Source organism: Lissotriton helveticus, chromosome 2_1, assembly GCF_964261635.1.
Source record: "Lissotriton helveticus chromosome 2_1, aLisHel1.1, whole genome shotgun sequence".
In the NCBI taxonomy this organism is placed as follows: domain Eukaryota; kingdom Metazoa; phylum Chordata; class Amphibia; order Caudata; family Salamandridae; genus Lissotriton; species Lissotriton helveticus.
The window spans coordinates 1,470,914,480-1,470,933,855 of NC_136059.1; positions in this window are offsets into that span (position 1 = coordinate 1,470,914,480).

Below are 19,376 nucleotides of genomic sequence, written 5' to 3' on the forward strand. Positions count from 1 at the left end.
GTCGCTCTAAATAACCCTGTCATTTGTGCAAATTGAGGACTGTCTTGGACTTTTTAAAAACAGCAATTAAACCTGGAGTAATTTGATACATTTGTCTCATTGCCCACTTTGCAGGTGGCCCTACTAGGTAATTTAGAAGGCTCCACTTCAATGGAGGATGGATACTTAGATGGAGAGGATCTTTCCTAACCCTGAAGCCACAGCCCTTAGGACCAGATTTATCAAGAATTCACTTAACGCAGGACAGCAAGTAAAATTGCTGCTCTGCATCAAAAGGAGAGAGCAGAACAGCACCATATCAACTAAGATTCTCATTGGAAGCAGTCTCGTCCAGTACAAAACCTAGGCTCTAAAGCTCTTCTCGCTATATATTTGTGCTGTATAATGCAACATACATGCAAAGTGAAAAAAGAGAGAAATGAAAATATTTCTCATTGCACATGTCTCAAGAAGGTGTAGGATTTTGGCGCACCAAGGGATTTGAGTCAAAATCCATAGGTGATTGCAAGAAAACGTCCATGCACCATCTGATGGAACACCACCTTGACACAAAGTAATGTAATGCAATGAATTATTCGAATTTGCATTGCTTTGGGTTACTATTAAATGCAAATTTTGATTTGCATTGGTTATTAAAAGACACCTGAATTATTTGAGTCGGATATGCATTAGAAAACAAGCCCAATTCCAATGCAAAGCGTTTGTAATTCTGGACCTTAGTTTTACAGTGATAGGTTTCTGACTGGTATATCTCTGTTCTTGTTAGCAAACATTTTACTGATATTCAAAGGTACCAATAAACGATAGGGGACAACCCCTTTTATAAAACACTGTATTACAATGCCAAAACGAATCCATATTGAAAAATCATTCAAGTTTTTGTAGGTATTGCAATGCTTTATCTATTCTTGCAAAACAATCAAACAGTGGATTCCATAACACTAAAATATTATTTTCTGCCAGCTGCTGCTGCACATGAAAGGTTTTTCATGGATATTACATCTTCTAGATATAACTGATATAGATGTTAGTCCAAGGCACCTCCTTGTAATAACATCTACCTTACTGCCAAATTTGGTGTAATTCAGTTAAGCAGTTCGGGCTGCAGTCGTGTCTAAAAGTCCTACTGGAATTACCATGGGGAACATGCACTTTTAAGCACCCCTTTTCTCAGCCCCTGCTTGACGGATCACCACACAAACATTCAAGTGAGCATCATACATATTTTGAAACTTTCATGAAGATTCGTCAAATGGTATCAAAGTTATTGGCAAATGAAAAAACGCTCTTCATACGGAAACTAGGCCCTTTCTGTAACTACCTGCTGGATGACTGCCAGTAATATATATATAGATAGGCCTAGGTTGTCAAGGTGTTTCTACCTTGCCCCCTTCTCTTGTTTTATACCTTTGTTTATCTGTTTTCTAGTGAGTCGCTTCTACCAAGCCACAAGATGGCTGCCAACACTTCCTGGTTTAGAGTGTTGGCAGCTAATCACAGTGAAGCTCATGCACAGGACTTAGGCTCCGCCCAGATATCTAAACGTTTTTTTTTTTTTCTCAGCAACTACTAAACGGATTTACACCATTTTAAAAAAAAGGTCGCTTTCTGACCTACGCACTACCTTTGTGCCAAATTTGGAGTAATTCCGTTCAGTAGTTTGAGCTGTAGCCTTGCACAGAGTTTCCTATGAGAAATTGAGTTTTTTACTTATATTTTTTGAATTTCTCAAAAAATGCTGCACGAATTTACACCATTTAAAAAAAGGTCACTTTCTGAACCAAGCTCTACCTTTCTGCCAAATTTGGGGTAATTCTGTTCAGCAGTTTGGGCTGTAGCTCGTCGCAAAATTTCCTATAGAAATTAACATGGGAAAAACGTGTTGTGGGACCCCCTTTTTTCTCAGCCCCCACTTGATGAATCACCCCCAAACTTTTGAGATAGGGGCGAACCTAAGAAGTGCAACTTTATGCAAAATTTCATATAGATTCATTAAATGACTCCAAAGTTATAAGCAAATCAAAAAATCCTTTCCTATGGAGACTGGGTTGTAACTATCACTACCTACTGGCAATCGCCAGTAGGTAATATATGTGTATATATATACATATATATATTCACTGAAAAAACCATAGGTTATAGACCATATATAGTTAGGAATTAGCATTTACAAAACCTTGAAAATTCACTGAAAAAACCATAGGTTATAGACCATATATAGTTAGGAATTAGCATTTAAAAAACCTTATTTTACTCACACAAAACCATTGAAATTCCATATATAGTTAGTTGCACTAACTATATATTGCGCACCCGCAATCCACTGCTGATGATGTCACATATTACATCATTCATGACATGGTCAGTGACATCACTGATGACATCACTGATGACATCTCAAATGACATCACTGATGACATCACTGATGACAACATCCAGTGACTATGTTTCTGTAAAGTTAAAATATGTCTTACATATTGAAGAATGAGTGGATGTATAAGTGTCTGGACGAAGGATTTAGTAGGTGCATGACTGAATGTATGAGTGAGTGATTAAATGTGTCTCACTGAGTGCATGGGTTAGTGACTAAACTGTCTTAATTTGTGCATCATTATGTCTGTTGTTCTGTAAACTGCTGCATGTGTTGATCAGTAGCTATATGAGTAACTATATGGGTTATTGATTGATTGCCCAAGTATTTGCATGGGAGACTGAGTGTGTGTGTGGCTGGATGGGAGGTGTGTGACTCTGTACAGATCAATGTGTACTTGTATCAATGATTGTATAAGAGAGTAAGTATGTGTTAGTATATGGTTGAAAACGTAAGGTGCTCTATGTTTAACTGTATAGAGTAGAAAATGGAAGTGTGATTGATTCTTTACAGGACTGACTAGGTGTGTGAGTAACTCCATGGATGAGTGGCAGAGTGTGAGTGTCTGTATAGGTGTATGAGTGCATATGATTGTGTTGTAAACATGAGTGATTGTATGTATGAATGATTGTATGGGTGAATGAGTGAATGTGTGTGTAGACGTAGGAATCAGTGAGTACGTATGTAGTAACTAGTATTGGTGTGTCAATGGTTTCAAAAATTATACTCTGTTTTTAACACTGGGTGAAACAGAGGTTATATTAAAATGTGAGGAGATGCATTGTATTGTCACATGAATGATATCATCAGTGATGTGATCATTGATGTCAAGTGAGATGTCATCAGTGATGTCATTTGAGATGTCATCAGTGATGTCATCAGTGATGTCACTGACCATGTCATGAATGATGTAATATGTGACATCATCAGCAGTGGATTGCGGGTGCGCAATATATAGTTAGTGCAACTAACTATATATGGAATTTCAATGGTTTTGTGTGAGTAAAATAAGGTTTTTTAAATGCTAATTCCTAACTATATATGGTCTATAACCTATGGTTTTTTCAGTGAATTTTCAAGGTTTTGTAAATGCTAATTCCTAACTATATATGGTCTATAACCTATGGTTTTTTCAGTGAATTTCAATGGTTTTTTAATAGCAAATATCATAAGCTGTCGAATGTCAAGTACGTGGTAAGAATTTTTTTTTTCGTGTTTATGCACACTGATCTGCTTTGATTGCTGCCCCCCACCCCTCATTTCTATTAGGAGTACTCTCTCTTTGCAGATAGTGAAGGGTAGTTAATGCAGCCCTTTCCCCCTTTGTAATCCGTCGTGCCTGCTTCTCTCTCCATTTGATTGATTGTTCTCTTTGGTTCATTCTCTATTTACAAACAAGCACAGAGTCGCAATACTCTGTTTAGTCTTTGCAGATAGCGAAAAATCGTGTAAAAAAACAAAAGGAATCGAGCAAAATCAGTAGGCCACTAATGGGATCTCTTTTGACCTCGCTAAAATAGAAACATTAGGAACAACCTGTTGAAAATAGCAATGCGTATGTATATAAGCGGCGTTCATTTGTGTTCACAGTACCCCTTGTTGATTGTTTCAATCGAGCATTGAATTGTTCGAAGTTAATTCTCTTAACGATCTTCTCTACCTGCAAACGAGGAAGAATAGGAATATTCTATCTCCCTTTGCAGATAGTGAAGGGTAGGTAACGCAAGCCTTTAACACGTCGTACCTATTTCATTCCTCATTGATTGATTGATTGTCCGAACATTGACTGTTTGGGAATTAGTTCTTTTTGGAGGTATTCCCTGTTTGCAAATAAACGTAGGAAAATCTTTGCAAGTAGTGAAAGGGTACGTAATGCGGACCGTTCTCCCCCGTTGTAATCTGTCATGCCTATCTACTCCCCACTGATTGATGCACCTTTTTCACCCGGACCATTTACTAGAGATACGTCATCTGGCCCGACCAGAGAGCACCCCTAGTGAAAAGGACATATGCAATAATAACGAAGTGATCACTGTATCCTGTTAACAGAAACTTTACCATGAAACAACCTGGAAAGAAAAAAATAGGAAAACGAAAATCAGTAGGCCACTGATGAACATGAACTTTTATTAAACAACGAACAAAGAAACGATAACATAACGTAATGATAAAACCTATTAATGTCCTAGAAACAAGAAAACGTTAAAATATGCCAGTGGTGAGAGACCAGAAAAACAGTAAGAGAAACCAAATCACCCCTCGCTGTCCCACCGCCTGCCACGCCAAAAAAATCGATAGACTAGGGAAAATGCAAGTCAGTAGAACATCCACCCCCACTCTGGAAACTTCCAAGGTGGGGCAGGGTTCCGGCTACGCCCAGCCGGGAGCAGCCCATATAAGGCAGGTTCTGCTGCCACGCCTCGGCCAGGAGATCCTAACGTAGGGTGTAGCCGGAGGAGAGGCCGAGACCAGCGGGACCCGGCCAGGGGATTGCCTTTACAACGCTGAACAGTTGCAGGGGGGGGAATGTCTCCTCGACCCTCCCCTCTCTCTCCCAGTCCGGCCGCGGTGGCCCTTGAGAGTTGCAGGTAGTCCCGCCACATGCTCTTCCGGTCCGACCACCAACGGTCGGGGGGCCGAGGCCGACGGGATCCGGCTGCAGCCGATAAACCAAGAAACCCGTTCATGGGGCCAGAGCCAGGGGCGTCCGGCCGACATCCACCGGAAGCCCGGCCCGAAGACGGACGGGACACTTCTTTCTTTTATAATGGCTGCGACAACACTGGAGGGGGATGTCTTGCACATGCCTCCGACCCCCCCTCGTCCTCATCGCCTGGTCCGGCCATAACAAATCTCAAGCGAGACGCCGTGGGGTGCACTGGGAGGGAGAGACGGTGCGAACAGGCCTCTCCCGCCTCCCCAGGTGGAGGCTTCCCAGCTGCACCCTCAGCGCTCCAGGCGGTGGCATCCTAACAACTCCAGTGCTGCACAGTTTCGGAACGACCTAGATAACGGTTCTTCCACTGTGGCCATGCTGCAACGTCTCGCCCGGCAGGGTGGAGCCCGTCCGCTCATGTGACCCCGCGATCGCCGGTAGCTGCCGAACTCTCAAAATGGCGGTCGACCTGGCAAGAGCGGGCCCAACATAAAGAAATGGCCCGGTCACTGGTTGACTCCACCACCGTAGTCCTCCACGACCTTGAAGATTCTAGAGGAGCCGCGGGAGTCTCCGACCCCCGATAGGGAATGACTGCCATGATCGCCCGTGGAGTGACGAAACTGTATCCGCGGGACGTCGGCGCTCCCATGCTGGCGCCAGCCTCACTTTGAATTACTACAATCCTGCAGACCTCACTTCCGGTGAAAGCACAGTGTGACCCGGTAGGAAAAATTATTGCACCCCCTCCCCTTTTTGACTGATAGTTCAAACCACCGATCCTTTCCTTTGCCCTTTTAACGGAACTTTGGACTGCCTCCCCCTCTTTTACATTTTCTAGAGAAAACAAAACATTAACCACTACATTAGCATAGCAGTTGACACCAGAACTGTTTTCAAATTGAAAACCAACAACATCTTCAACAGAATCCTTTTTGTTTCTGCTGTGACCCTGCTACAGCACAGGCATTGTCCCCAGCAGTAATTCTGCAATGCCGGTAAGAATAGCTGTGGTGCCTACTGGACTCACTCACCCCCGCGGCGCCCCACGCCGTTATTTGCTGGGCGGCAACTTGCTAGACATCACTTTCGTGCCATCTAGATTTCAGCGCGTTCTGCTGCCTTGGAACTATTCGCACAACAGACCGCTACTGACAAGAATATTTCATTATTGGTGCTGTCAATTTCAATAAATCTATTGGATAATTAAAAAGAAATTGCCACGGTCTCTTCGTTGTTTAAATGTTTTTACTGTTTTTGTTTTGTTGTATATATTTATATGTTATTAAAGTTTTATATTCCTACTACTTTGTTGGAGTGCTATATATTTTTAATGTGACACATAATTGTAAAAACTTTGATGTACAAAGAGTCATTCCTGGAATCTTCCGCTTCAGGCTCGGTCCTCTCCCCAATCACAATACAGGATGGTTTTCAGATAGTAGGAACGCGTGTGCTGTGACGGATCACATCGGGTGTGGGCCTTGATCTACTATAACTCCTTTGAAGAGGGGTGATTCTTTACAGCTGGGGCCATAAACTACATCTGCAGGGCTAGCTGATAGCCTAGGACCGGCCTGGACATTCGGACACAGAGGAAGAGGAGTGTCAGAGGGTGCGGTAGTGAATAGGGCGAAAGGGAGGTGTCGGGCGGGCACAGAGTGTGATTCTCAGGGAAGAGCAGCGCAGATGGGGGAAGGTTTATTGCCCATGCATAAGACAGAGAGCGGTGGTGACCAGTGCCTGGGGGAGATGCTTACGAGGGTGAGGAGCCATGCTACGAATCGACAGCGTGCAGAGAGTGGGTCTGGTCAAGACATCTAAAATGGCTGCCGTGCACGACAAAAGTGTGGCATTTCAAAAAAGGCAAGATGGCGCAGACAATGTTTTTCAACACTTCCTCATTTCCTTCGAATCGAACGTTAACAGACGTTGGGGCATATTACCAAAGTTAAGCGATATTTATCGCTAACGATGCTTACCAACCAATTTTTTACCACTAAGCATCGTCAGAAATTATCGAAGATAAACCTTACTATTATCAAGGTTTATCGCAAATGCGATAATAAACGGCCGCAATGCATGAATATCGCTAAAAACTCAGCGATATTCATGCATTACCGAGCTAATACTCTTAGCCATGTTATCCACCTCCCATTGGATAACATGGCTAAGAACTGCTCAGGGCAGGTGTTACTTTTTGGAGATATTCGCGCTTAGCGCGAATATCTCCAAAAGTTGGTAATAGGAGATAGATATCTTGCATGTTGTAATGCAAGTTATTGTGGTATATGGAACTCATACCATAATCTCTCAGGAAAGCAGAAACTGATCCTTTTGGGACCGCCTAAAAAGGCCTAGGGGGTGAGGAGTACTCTACTTTGCCCCCTTTTCACGTTCCGAACTATTTTATTTTACTCTCTTCTGTAATTACACAAAATACCAGCGATAAGATGCATCGGAGACACACAGTGAGAGAAAGGAGGCCGGAGATGAAGAAGACATGTCAAATACACATTGGAGATAATATAGTGGCAGAAGGGAAGTAAATATGAGTAAACTTACCATGTAACATAAAAATGTTGCACTCTATACTATAAGTCTCATTTTATACTACAATCACTTCGCTACAACCTCATAAATTAAAAATAAAAATAAATAATGTCTCAAACAATTTTTGATTTCTAAATATAAATTTATTCTTCAGAATTTTCTAAATTTGAAACAACTACTAACATGTCCTCATCAGTAATTTCCTCTTCAATCATCTCATCTGGAATCTCCTCATTAAAAGTCTGCAATGATGATTCTTGTAACTCTATGGTCTCCAAACACTCGATAAATTCGCCATCAAGAGATTGATCAAAAAAATCATTCAAGTCATCTCCTCCTTCTGACAATATTTCATTATTGGTGCTGTCAATTTCAATCAATGTAGTGGAATCATTCAAGTCATCTCCTCGTGACAATATTTCATTATTGGTGCTCTCAATTTCAATCAATGTAGTGGAATCATTCAAGTCATCTCCTCCTTGTGACAATATTTCATTATTGGTGCTGTCCATTTCAATCAATCTAATGGAATCATACAAGCCATCTCCTCCTTGTGACAATATTTCATTATTGGTGCTCTCAATTTCAATCAATGTAGTGGAATCATTCAAGTCATCTCCTTGTGACAATATTTCATTCTTGGTGCTGTCCATTTCAATCAATCTAATGGAATCATACAAGTCATGTCCTCCTTGTGACAATATTTCATTATTGGTGCTCTCAATTTCAATCAATGTAGTGGACAATTCAAAAGAAATTGCCACGGTCTCTTCATTGTGAGCCATTTTATTTTGAAATTGCTTGCTGTAAATTGCAGAAAAAAATAATCACTTTCATTTATCGTTTTTAGTAATACATAATATAAAACTAACTTCATCAAGTATTTAGTATAACAGAAGGACAGCAAATAAATAACAGAAAACATTTTTCAAATTATCTTCAAGTGTACAACATAGTTCCCCTTACAAATTAACAACTCACCTTTTTAAAAGTAGCAGAAGTGTTAGTACTGTGTAAATCAAACACCAGAAATTCACCACCAAAAATTCCTCACAAATGTACCTCAGACAGTAGTATCACAAAATGGCTGTGGTTTCCTCTCATTTGACATATATACATAACCAATTAACTTTCATCACACACAAATACAAAACCAAAGTAACATTTTAATTGGTTCTAAATTTCAACACTTTCAAATGTGTTTTCCCCATGCAATTTTCCATAGGACATTTACATACGTCTACAGCCTGAATGGCTGAACGGAATTACACCAAACTTGGCAAAATGGTACATCAAACCTAAGAGGTCAGGAAGGATCTACTATGCCCCCTTATGGTCATTTCCCCCTTCGCTTTGGCCTCCTCTTGTCTCTCAATCCTACCGAGGGACAAGATGGCGGCCGCTACGGACTGTTTGGAATGTTGACAGACGCCGGAGAACCAATCAGCTTCGCAAAGCTCCGTAACGCGAAAAGTACGCGAAGCGGAGCGCTGTTATAGATATATATCTTTTTTTCAACGTTAATTTCTCAAAATCCACTGGAGCACATATATTGAGACCTAGCAAAGGCACATCGGGCTACCAGTCCCTAATATTTTGCCAAGTTTCGTGCAAATCCATTCAGCCGTTCGATTATTATTATTTTGGTTTTTTTTTGCCCCGCGGGGCCCTTTTAAAACCTCCACATCAAACCTAGGGGGTCAGCGAGGATCTACTATGCCCCCTTATAGTTATTTCCCCCTTTGTTTTGACCTCCTCTTGTCTCTCGATCCTACCGAGAGACAAGATGGCGGCCGCTACGGACTGTTTGGAATGTTGACAGACGCCGGAGAACCAATCAGCTTCGCTTCACAAAGCTCCGTTGCGCGAAAAGTCCGCGAACCAGAGCGCTAACCGGTCCGCTGTTACAGATATATATCTTTTTTAAAACGTTAATTTCTCAAAATCCACTGGAGCACATATATTGAGACCTACAAAAGGCACATCGGGCTACCAGTCCCTACAATTTTGCCAAGTTTCGTGCAAATCCATTCAGCCGTTCGGGCTAAAAGTGAGGCCAACCGCCCTATGGAAAACTCAATGTTAAAAACACGTTTTGGGACCCCCCTTTTTTCTCGGCCCCCACTGGACGAACCCCCCCCAAATTTTTAAGGGCTGCTCAGAAACAAAATGTGCCATTTTCCTGAAAATTTCAGCCGATTCCGTCCACAAACGCCAAAGTTATTAGACATAGAATTTTCAAAAAACCCATAGAGAAAAAATCCTAACTATATATACCTACTGGCGACCGCCAGTAGGTAATATACACACATATATATATATATATATATATATATATATATATATATTCACTGAAAAAACCATAGGTTATAGACCATATATAGTTAGGAATTAGCATTTAAAAAACCTTATTTTACTCACACAAAACCATTGAAATTCCATATATAGTTAGTTGCACTAACTATATATCGCGCACCCGCAATCCACTGCTGATCATGTCACATATTACATCATTCATGACATGGTCAGTGACATCACTGATGACATCACTGATGACATCTCAAATGACATCACTGATGACATCACTGATGACAACATCCAGTGACTGTATGTTTCTGTAAAGTTAAAATATGTCTTACATATTGAAGAATGAGTGGATGTATAAGTGTCTGGATGAAGGATTTAGTAGGTGCGTGACTGACTGTATGAGTGAGTGATTAAATGTGTCTCACTGAATGCATGGGTTAGTGACTAAACTGTCTTAATTTGTGCATCATTATGTCTGTTGTGATGTAAACTGCTGCATGTGTTGATCATTAGCTATACGAGAGGCTATATGTGTTATTAATTGGTTGCCCAAGTATTTCTATGGGAGATTGAGTTTGTGTGGGGGTGGCTGGAAGGTGTGTGACTCTATGCATAGATGTGTGAGCAGTTTATTCACTAGGTGTATGAGTTCAAGAGTGCATGTGGAAACAGCTACATGGGCAGTTGACTGTGTGCATGAGTGTATTGATGAGTGAATGGATATCTCAATGCTACATGTCATAGTAAGTACATATGTAAAACACAGTACATGTGAGAGTTGGCATATATAAATAACTGTGCATGAGAGCCACTGAATGAGTGAGTGGTTGTATCGATCATTGTGAACTTGTATCAGGGATTGTATAAGAGAGTAAATATGTGTTAGTATATGTTTCAATAAGTAAGGTGTGTTTAACTGTATAGTTGAAGAAATGGAGGTGAGATTGTTTCTTTGCATGACTGACTGGGTGTGTGAGTAACTCCATGGATGAGTGGCAGTGTGTGAGTGTCTGTATACACTGAGTGTATCTAAGGTTATATTAGAGTCTGAAGAGGTTTATCGTATTAGCACAAGAATGATGTCAAATGAGATGTCATCAGTGATGTCATCAGTGATGTCATTTGAGATGTCATCAGTGATGTCATCAGTGATGTCACTGACCATGTCATGAATGATGTAATATGTGACATGATCAGCAGTGGATTGCGGGTGCGCGATATATAGTTAGTGCAACTAACTATATATGGAATTTCAATGGTTTTGTGTGAGTAAAATAAGGTTTTTTAAATGCTAATTCCTAACTATATATGGTCTATAACCTATGGTTTTTTCAGTGAATTTCAATGGTTTTTTAATAGCAAATATCATAAGCTGTCGAATGTCAAGTACGTGGTAAGTAAAAACATTTTCGTGTTTATGCACACTGATCTGCTTTGAATGCTGCCCCCCACCCCTCATTTCTATTAGGAGTACTCTCTCTTTGCAGATAGTGAAGGGTAGTTAACGCAGGCCTTTGCCCCCGTTGTAATCCGTCGTGCCTGCTTCTCTCTCCATTTGATTGATTGTTCTCTTTGGTTCATTCTCTATTTACAAACAAGCACAGAGTCGCAATACTCTGTTTAGTCTTTGCAGATAGCGAAAAATCGTGTAAAAAAACAAAAGGAATCGAGCAAAATCAGTAGGCCACTAATGGGATCTCTTTTTGACCTCCTTAAAATAGAAACATTAGGAACAACCTGTTGATAATACCAATGTGTATGTACATAAGCGGCGTTCATTTGTGTTCACAGTACCCCTTGTTGATTGTTTGAATCGAGCATTGAATTGTTCGAAGTTGGTTCTCTTAAGAATCTTCTCTGCCTGCAAACGAGGAAGAATAGGAATATTCTCTCTCCCTTTGCAGATAGTGAAGGGTAGGTAACGCAAACCTTTAACACGTCGTGCCTATTTCGTTCCTCATTGATTGATTGTTTCCCCAAACATTGACTGTTTGGGAATTGGTTCTTTTTGGAGGTATTCCCTGTTTGCAAATATACGTAGGAAAATCTTTGCAAATAGTGAAAGGGTACGTAATGCGGACCTTTCTCCCCCGTTGTAATCTGTCATGCCTATCTACTCCCCACTGATTGATGCACCTGTTTCACCCGGACCATTTACTAGAGATACGTCATCTGGCCCGACCAGAGAGCACCCCTAGTGAAAAGGACATATGCAATAATAACAAAGTGATCACTGTATCCTGTTAACAGAAACTTTAGCATGAAACAACCTGGAAAGAAAAGAATAGGAAAACGAAAATCAGTAGGCCACTAATGAACATGAACTTTTATTACACAACGACCAAAGAAACGATAACATAACGTAATGATAAAACCTATTAATGTCCTAGAAACAAGAAAACGTTAAAATATGCCAGTGGTGAGAGACCAGAAAAACAGTAAGAGAAACCAAATCACCCCTCGCTGTCCCACCGCCTGCCACGCCAAAAAAATCGATAGACTAGGGAAAATGCAAGTCAGTAGAACATCCGCCCCCACTCTGGAAACTTCCAAGGTGAGGCAGGGGTGCGGCTACGCCCAGCCGGGAGCAGCCCATATAAGGCGGGTCCTGCTGCCACGCCTCGGCCAGGAGATCCTAACGTAGGGTGTAGCCGGAGGAGAGGCCGAGGCCAGCGGGACCCGGCCAGGGGATTGCCTTTACAACGCTGAAGAGTTGCAGGGGGGGGAATATCTCCTCGACCCTCCCCTCTCTCTCCCAGTCCGGCCGCGGTGGCCCTTGACAGTTTCAGGTAGTCCCGCCACATGCTCTTCCGGTCCGGCCACCAACGGTCGGGGGGCCGAGGCCGACGGGATCCGGCTGCAGCCGATAAACCAAGGAACCCGTTCATGGGGCCAGAGCCAGGGGCGTCCGGCCGACATCCACCGGAAGCCCGGCCCGAAGACGGACGGGACACTTCTTCTTTCTTGAATAATGGCTGCGACAACACTGGGGGGGGGGATGTCTTGCACATGCCTCCGACCCCCCCCCCCCCTCGTCCTCATCGCCTGGTCCGGCCATAACAAATCTCAAGCGAGACGCCGTGGGGTGCACTGGGAGGGAGAGACGGTGCGAACAGGCCTCTCCCGCCTCCCCAGGTGGAGGCTTCCCAGCTGCACCCTCAGCGCTCCAGGCGCCCGGAAAAGGGTTCTTCCACTGTGGCCATGCTGCAACGTCTCGCCCGGCAGGGTGGAGCCCGTCCGCTCATTTGACCCCGCGATCGCCAGTAGCTACCGAACTCTCAAAATGGCGGTCGACCTGGCAAGAGCGGGCCCAGCATAAAGAAATGGCCCGGTCACTGGTTGACTCCACCACCGTAGTCCTCCATGACCTTGAAGATTCTAGAGGAGCCGCGGGAGTCTCCGACCCCCGATGGGGAATGACTGGCATGATCGCCCGTGGAGTGACGAAACTGTATCCGCGGGACGTCGGCGCTCCCATGCTGGCGCCAGCCTCACTTTGAATTACTAGAATCCTGCAGACCTCAGTTCCGGTGAAAGCACAGTGTGACCCGGTAGGAAAAATTGTTGCACCCCCTCCCCTTTTTGACTGATAGTTCAAACCACCGATCCTTTCCTTTGCCCTTTTAACGGAACTTTGGACTGCCTCCCCCTCTTTTACATTTTCTAGAGAAAACAAAACATTAACCACTACATTAGCATAGCAGTTGACACCAGAACTGTTTTCAAATTGAAAACCAACAACATCTTCAACAGAATCCTTTTTGTTTCTGCTGTGACCCTGCTACAGCACAGGCATTGTCCCCAGCAGTAATTCTGCAATGCCGGTAAGAATAGCTGTGGTGCCTACTGGACTCACTCACCCCCGCGGCGCCCCACGCCGTTATTTGCTGGGCGGCAACTTACTAGACATCACTTTCGTGCCATCTAGATTTCAGCGCGTTCTGCTGCCTTGGAACTATTCGCACAACAGACTGCTACTGACGACCCACCCCCAGGCAACATCTTCTGAATTTTCATAATTTGAAAGAACTAGTAACATGTCCTCATCAGGAATTCAAAAGAAATTGCCACGGTCTCTTCGTTGTTTAAATGTTTTTACTGTTTTTGTTTTGTTGTATATATTTATATGTTATTAAAGTTTTATATTCCTACTACTTTGTTGGAGTGCTATATATTTTTAATGTGACACATAATTGTAAAAACTTTGATGTACAAAGAGTCATTCCTGGAATCTTCCGCTTCAGGCTCGGTCCCCTCCCCAATCACAATACAGGATGGTTTTCAGATAGTAGGAACACGTGTGGTGTGACGGATCTCATCGGGTGTGGGCCTTGATCTACTATAACTCCTTTGAAGAGGGGTGATTCTTTACAGCTGGAGCCATAAACTACATCTGCAGGCTAGCTGATAGCCTGGACAATCGGACACAGAGGAAGAGGAGTGTCAGAGGGTGCGGTAGTGAATAGGGCGAAAGGGAGGTGTCGGGCGGGCACAGAGTGTGATTCTCAGGGAAGAGCAGCGCAGATGGGGGGAGGTTTATTGCCCATGCATAAGACAGAGAGCGGGGGTGACCAGTGCCTGGGGAAGATGCTTGCGAGGGTGGGGAGCCATGCTACGAATCAACAGCGTGCAGAGAGTGGGTCTGGTCAAGGCATCTAAAATGGCTGCCGTGCACGACAAAAGTGTGGCATTTCAAAAAAGGCAAGATGGCGCAAACAATGTTTTTCAACACTTCCTCATTTCCTTCGAATCGAACGTTAACAGACGTTGGTGCATATTACCAAAGTTAAGCGATATTTATCGCTAACGATGCTTACCAACAAATTTTTTACCGCTAAGCATCGTCAGAAATTATCGAAGATAAACCTTGCTATTATCAAGGTTTATCGCAAATGCGATAATAAACGGCCGCAATGCATGAATATCGCTAAAAAGTCAGCGATATAAATGCATTACCGAGCTAATGCTCTTAGCCATGTTATCCACCTCCCATTGGATAACATGGCTAAGAACTGCTCAGGGCAGGTGTTACTTTTTGGAGATATTCGCGCTTAGCGCGAATATCTCCAAAAGTTGGTAATAGGAGATAGATATCTTGCATGTTGTAATGCAAATTATTGTGGTATATGGAACTCATACCATAATCTCTCAGGAAAGCAGAAACTGATCCTTTTGGGACCGCCTGAAAAGGCCTAGGGGGTGAGGGGTACTCTACTTTGCCCCCTTTTCACGTTCCGAACTATTTTATTTTACTCTCTTCTGTAATTACACAAAATAGCAGCGATAAGATGCATCGGAGACACACAGTGAGAGAAAGGAGGCCGGAGATGAAGAAGAGATGTCAAATACACATTGGAGATAATATAGTGGCAGAAGGGAAGTAAATATGAGTAAACTTACCATGTAACATAAAAATGTTGCACTCTATACTATAAGTCTCATTTTATACTACAATCACTTCGCTACAACCTCATGAATTAAAAATAAAAATGAATAATGTCTCAAACAATTTTTGATTTCTAAATATAAATTTATTCTTCAGAATTTTCTAAATTTGAAAGAACTAGTAACATGTCCTCATCAGCAATTTCCTCATGAAAAGTCTGCAATGATGATTCTTGTAACTCTATGGTCTCCAAACATTCGATAAATTCGCCATCAACAGATTGATCAAAAAAATCATTCAAGTCATCTCCTCCTTGTGACAATATTTCATTATTGGTGCTGTCAATTTCAATCAATGTAGTGGAATCATTCAAGTCATCTCCTCCTTGTGACAATATTTCATTATTGGTGCTGTCAATTTCAATCAATGTAGTGGAATCATTCAAGTCATCTCCTCGTGACAATATTTCATTATTGGTGCTCTCAATTTCAATAAAATGTAGTGGAATCATTCAAGTCATCTCCTCCTTGTGACAATATTTCATTATTGGTGCTGTCCATTTCAATCAATCTAATGGAATCATACAAGTCATCTCCTCCTTGTGACAATATTTCATTATTGGTGCTCTCAATTTCAATCAATGTAGTGGAATCATTCAAGTCATCTCCTCCTTGTGACAATATTTCATTATTGGTGCTGTCCATTTCAATCAATCTAATGGAATCATACAAGTCATCTCCTCCTTGTGACAATATTTCATTATTGGTGCTCTCAATTTCAATCAATGTAGTGGACAATTCAAAAGAAATTGCCACGGTCTCTTCATTGTGAGCCATTTTATTTTGAAATTGCTTGCTGTAAATTGCAGAAAAAAATAATCACTTTCATTTATTGTTTTTAGTAATACATAATATAAAACTAACTTTATCAAGTATTTAGTATAACAGAAGGACTGCAAATAAATAACAGAAAACATTTTTCAAATTATCTTCAAGTGTACAACATAGTTCCCCTTACAAATTAACAACTCACCTTTTTAAAAGTAGGAGAAGTGTTAGTACTGTGTAAATCAAACACCAGAAATTCACCACCAAAAATTCCTCACAAATGTACCTCAGACAGTAGTATCACAAAATGGCTGTGGTTTCCTCTCATTTGACATATATACATAACCAATTAACTTTCATCACACACAAATACAAAACCAAAGTAACATTTTAATTGGTTCTAAATTTCAACACTTTCAAATGTGTTTTCCCCATGCAATTTTCCATAGGACATTTACATACGTCTACAGCCTGAATGGCTGAACGGAATTACACCAAACTTGGCAAAATGGTACATCAAACCTAAGAGGTCAGGAAGGATCTACTATGCCCACTTATGGTCATTTGCCCCTTCGCTTTGGCCTCCTCTTGTCTCTCGATCCTACCGAGAGACAAGATGGCGGCCGCTACGGACTGTTTGGAATGTTGACAGACGCCGGAGAACCAATCAGCTTCTCAAAGCTCCGTAACGCGAAAAGTACGCGAAGCGGAGCGCTGTTACAGATATATATCTTTTTTTGAACGTTAATTTCTCAAAATCCACTGGAGCACATATATTGAGACCTAGCAAAGGCACATCGGGCTACCAGTCCCTAATATTTTGCCAAGTTTCGTGCAAATCCATTCAGCCGTTCGATTATTGACATTTAGATACGTCTACAGCCTGAATGGCTGAACGGAATTACACCAAACTTGGCAAAATGGTACATCAAACCTAAGAGATCAGGGAGGATCTACTATGCCCCCTTATCGTCATTTGCCCCTTCCCTTTCGCCTCCTCTTGTCTCTCGATCCTACCGAGAGACAAGATGGCGGCCGCTACGGACTGTTTGGAATGTTGACAGATGCCGGAGAACCAATCAGCTTCGCTTCACAAAGCTCCGTTGCGCGAAAAGTACGCGAACTGGAGCGCTGCCCGGTCCGCTGTTACAGATATATATCTTTTTTTAAACGTTAATTTCTCAAAATCCACTGGAGCACATATATTGAGACCTACAAAAGGCACATCGGGCTACCAGTCCCTACAATTTTGCCAAGTTTCGTGCAAATCCATTCAGCCGTTCGGGCTAAAAGTGAGGCCAACCGCCCTATGGAAAACTCAATGTTAAAAACACGTTTTGGGACCCCCCTTTTTTCTCGACCCCCCCTGGACGAACCCCCCCCCAATTTTCAGGGGCTGCTCAGAAACAAAATGTGCAATTTTCCTGAAAATTTCAGCCAATTCCGTCCACAAACGCCAAAGTTATTAGACATAGAATTTTCAAAAAACCCATAGAGAAAAAATCCTAACTATATATACCTACTGGCGACCGCCAGTAGGTAATATATATATATATATATATATATATATATATATATATATATATATATATATATATATATATATATTCACTGAAAAAACCATAGGTTATAGACCATATATAGTTAGGGATTAGCATTTAAAAAACCTTATTTTACTCACACAAAACCATTGAAATTCCATATATAGTTAGTTGTACTAACTATATATCACGCACCCGCAATCCACTGCTGATGATGTCACATATTACATCATTCATGACATGGTCAGTGACATCACTGATGACATCACTGATGACATCTCAAATGACATCACTGATGACATCACTGATGACATCATCCAGTGACTGTGTGTTTCTGTAAAGTTTAAATATGTTTTACATATTGAAGAATGAGTAGATGTAGAAGTGTCTGGATGAAGGATTTAGTAGGTGCGTGACTGACTGTATGAGTGAGTGATTAAATGTGTCTCACTGAGTGCATGGGTTAGTGACTAAACTGTCTTAATTTGTGCATCATTATGTCTGTTGTTCTGTAAACTGCTGCATGTGTTGATCATTAGCTATACGAGAGGCTATATAGGTTATTGATTGGTTGCCCAAGCATTTGTATGGGAGACTGAGTGTGTGTGTGAGTGGCTGGGAAGTGTATGACTCTGTGCATAGATGTATGGGTTCAAAAGTGCATGTTGGAAACAGCTGTATGGGCGGTTGACTGTGTGCATGACTGTATTGGTGAGTGAATAGATATCTCAGTGCTACATGTCAAATTAAGTACATATGTAAAATACAGTACATGTGAGAGTTGACATATATAAATAACTGTGCATAAGAGCCAGTGAATGTGTGAGTGGCTGTATGGATCATTGTGAACTTGTATCCAGGATTGTATAAGTGAGTAAATATGTTTTAGTATTTGTTTGAATAAGTAAGTAAGGTGTGTTTAACTGTATAGTTAAAGAAATGGAGGTGTGATTGATTGTTTGCATGACTGTCTAGGTGTGTGTGTAACTTCATGGATGAGTGACAATCTGTGAGTCTGTGTTTACACTGAGTGTATCTAAGGTTATATTAGAGTCTGAAGAGGTTCATCGTATTATCACAACAGTGATGTCATCAGTAATGTCATTTGAGATGTCATCAGTGATGTCATCAGTGATGTCATTTGAGATGTCATCAGTGATGTCATCAGTGATGTCATTTGAGATGTCATCAGTGATGTCATCAGTGATGTCACTGACCATGTCATGAATGATGTAATATGTGACATCATCAGCAGTGGATTGCGGGTGCGTGATATATAGTTAGTACAACTAACTATATATGGAATTTCAATGGTTTTGTGTGAGTAAAATAAGGTTTTTTAAATGCTAATCCCTAACTATATATGGTCTATAACCTATGGTTTTTTCAGTGAATTTTTAAGGTTTTGTAAATGCTAATTCCTAACTATATATGGTCTATAACCTATGGTTTTTTCAGTGAATTTCATTGGTTTTTTAATAGCTAATATCAAAACCTTTACAATGTATTATTCTTTAAAAAGAAAAATATTTTTTACATGTTTTTTATACAATTTTTTTTGTATTTTTTTTGTTTCGCTCCCAGTACGCGTACCGGTTAGCTTCCCGTTAGCTCAATCCGGAGGCGCGACCCGGTACGCGAACTGGTAAACGTTCCTTTAGCGCACCTCTCGCGTTACAAAACAACATCGCGACGCTTCGCGTCAGCATGACGTTTCGCGTTCTCGCGTAATACG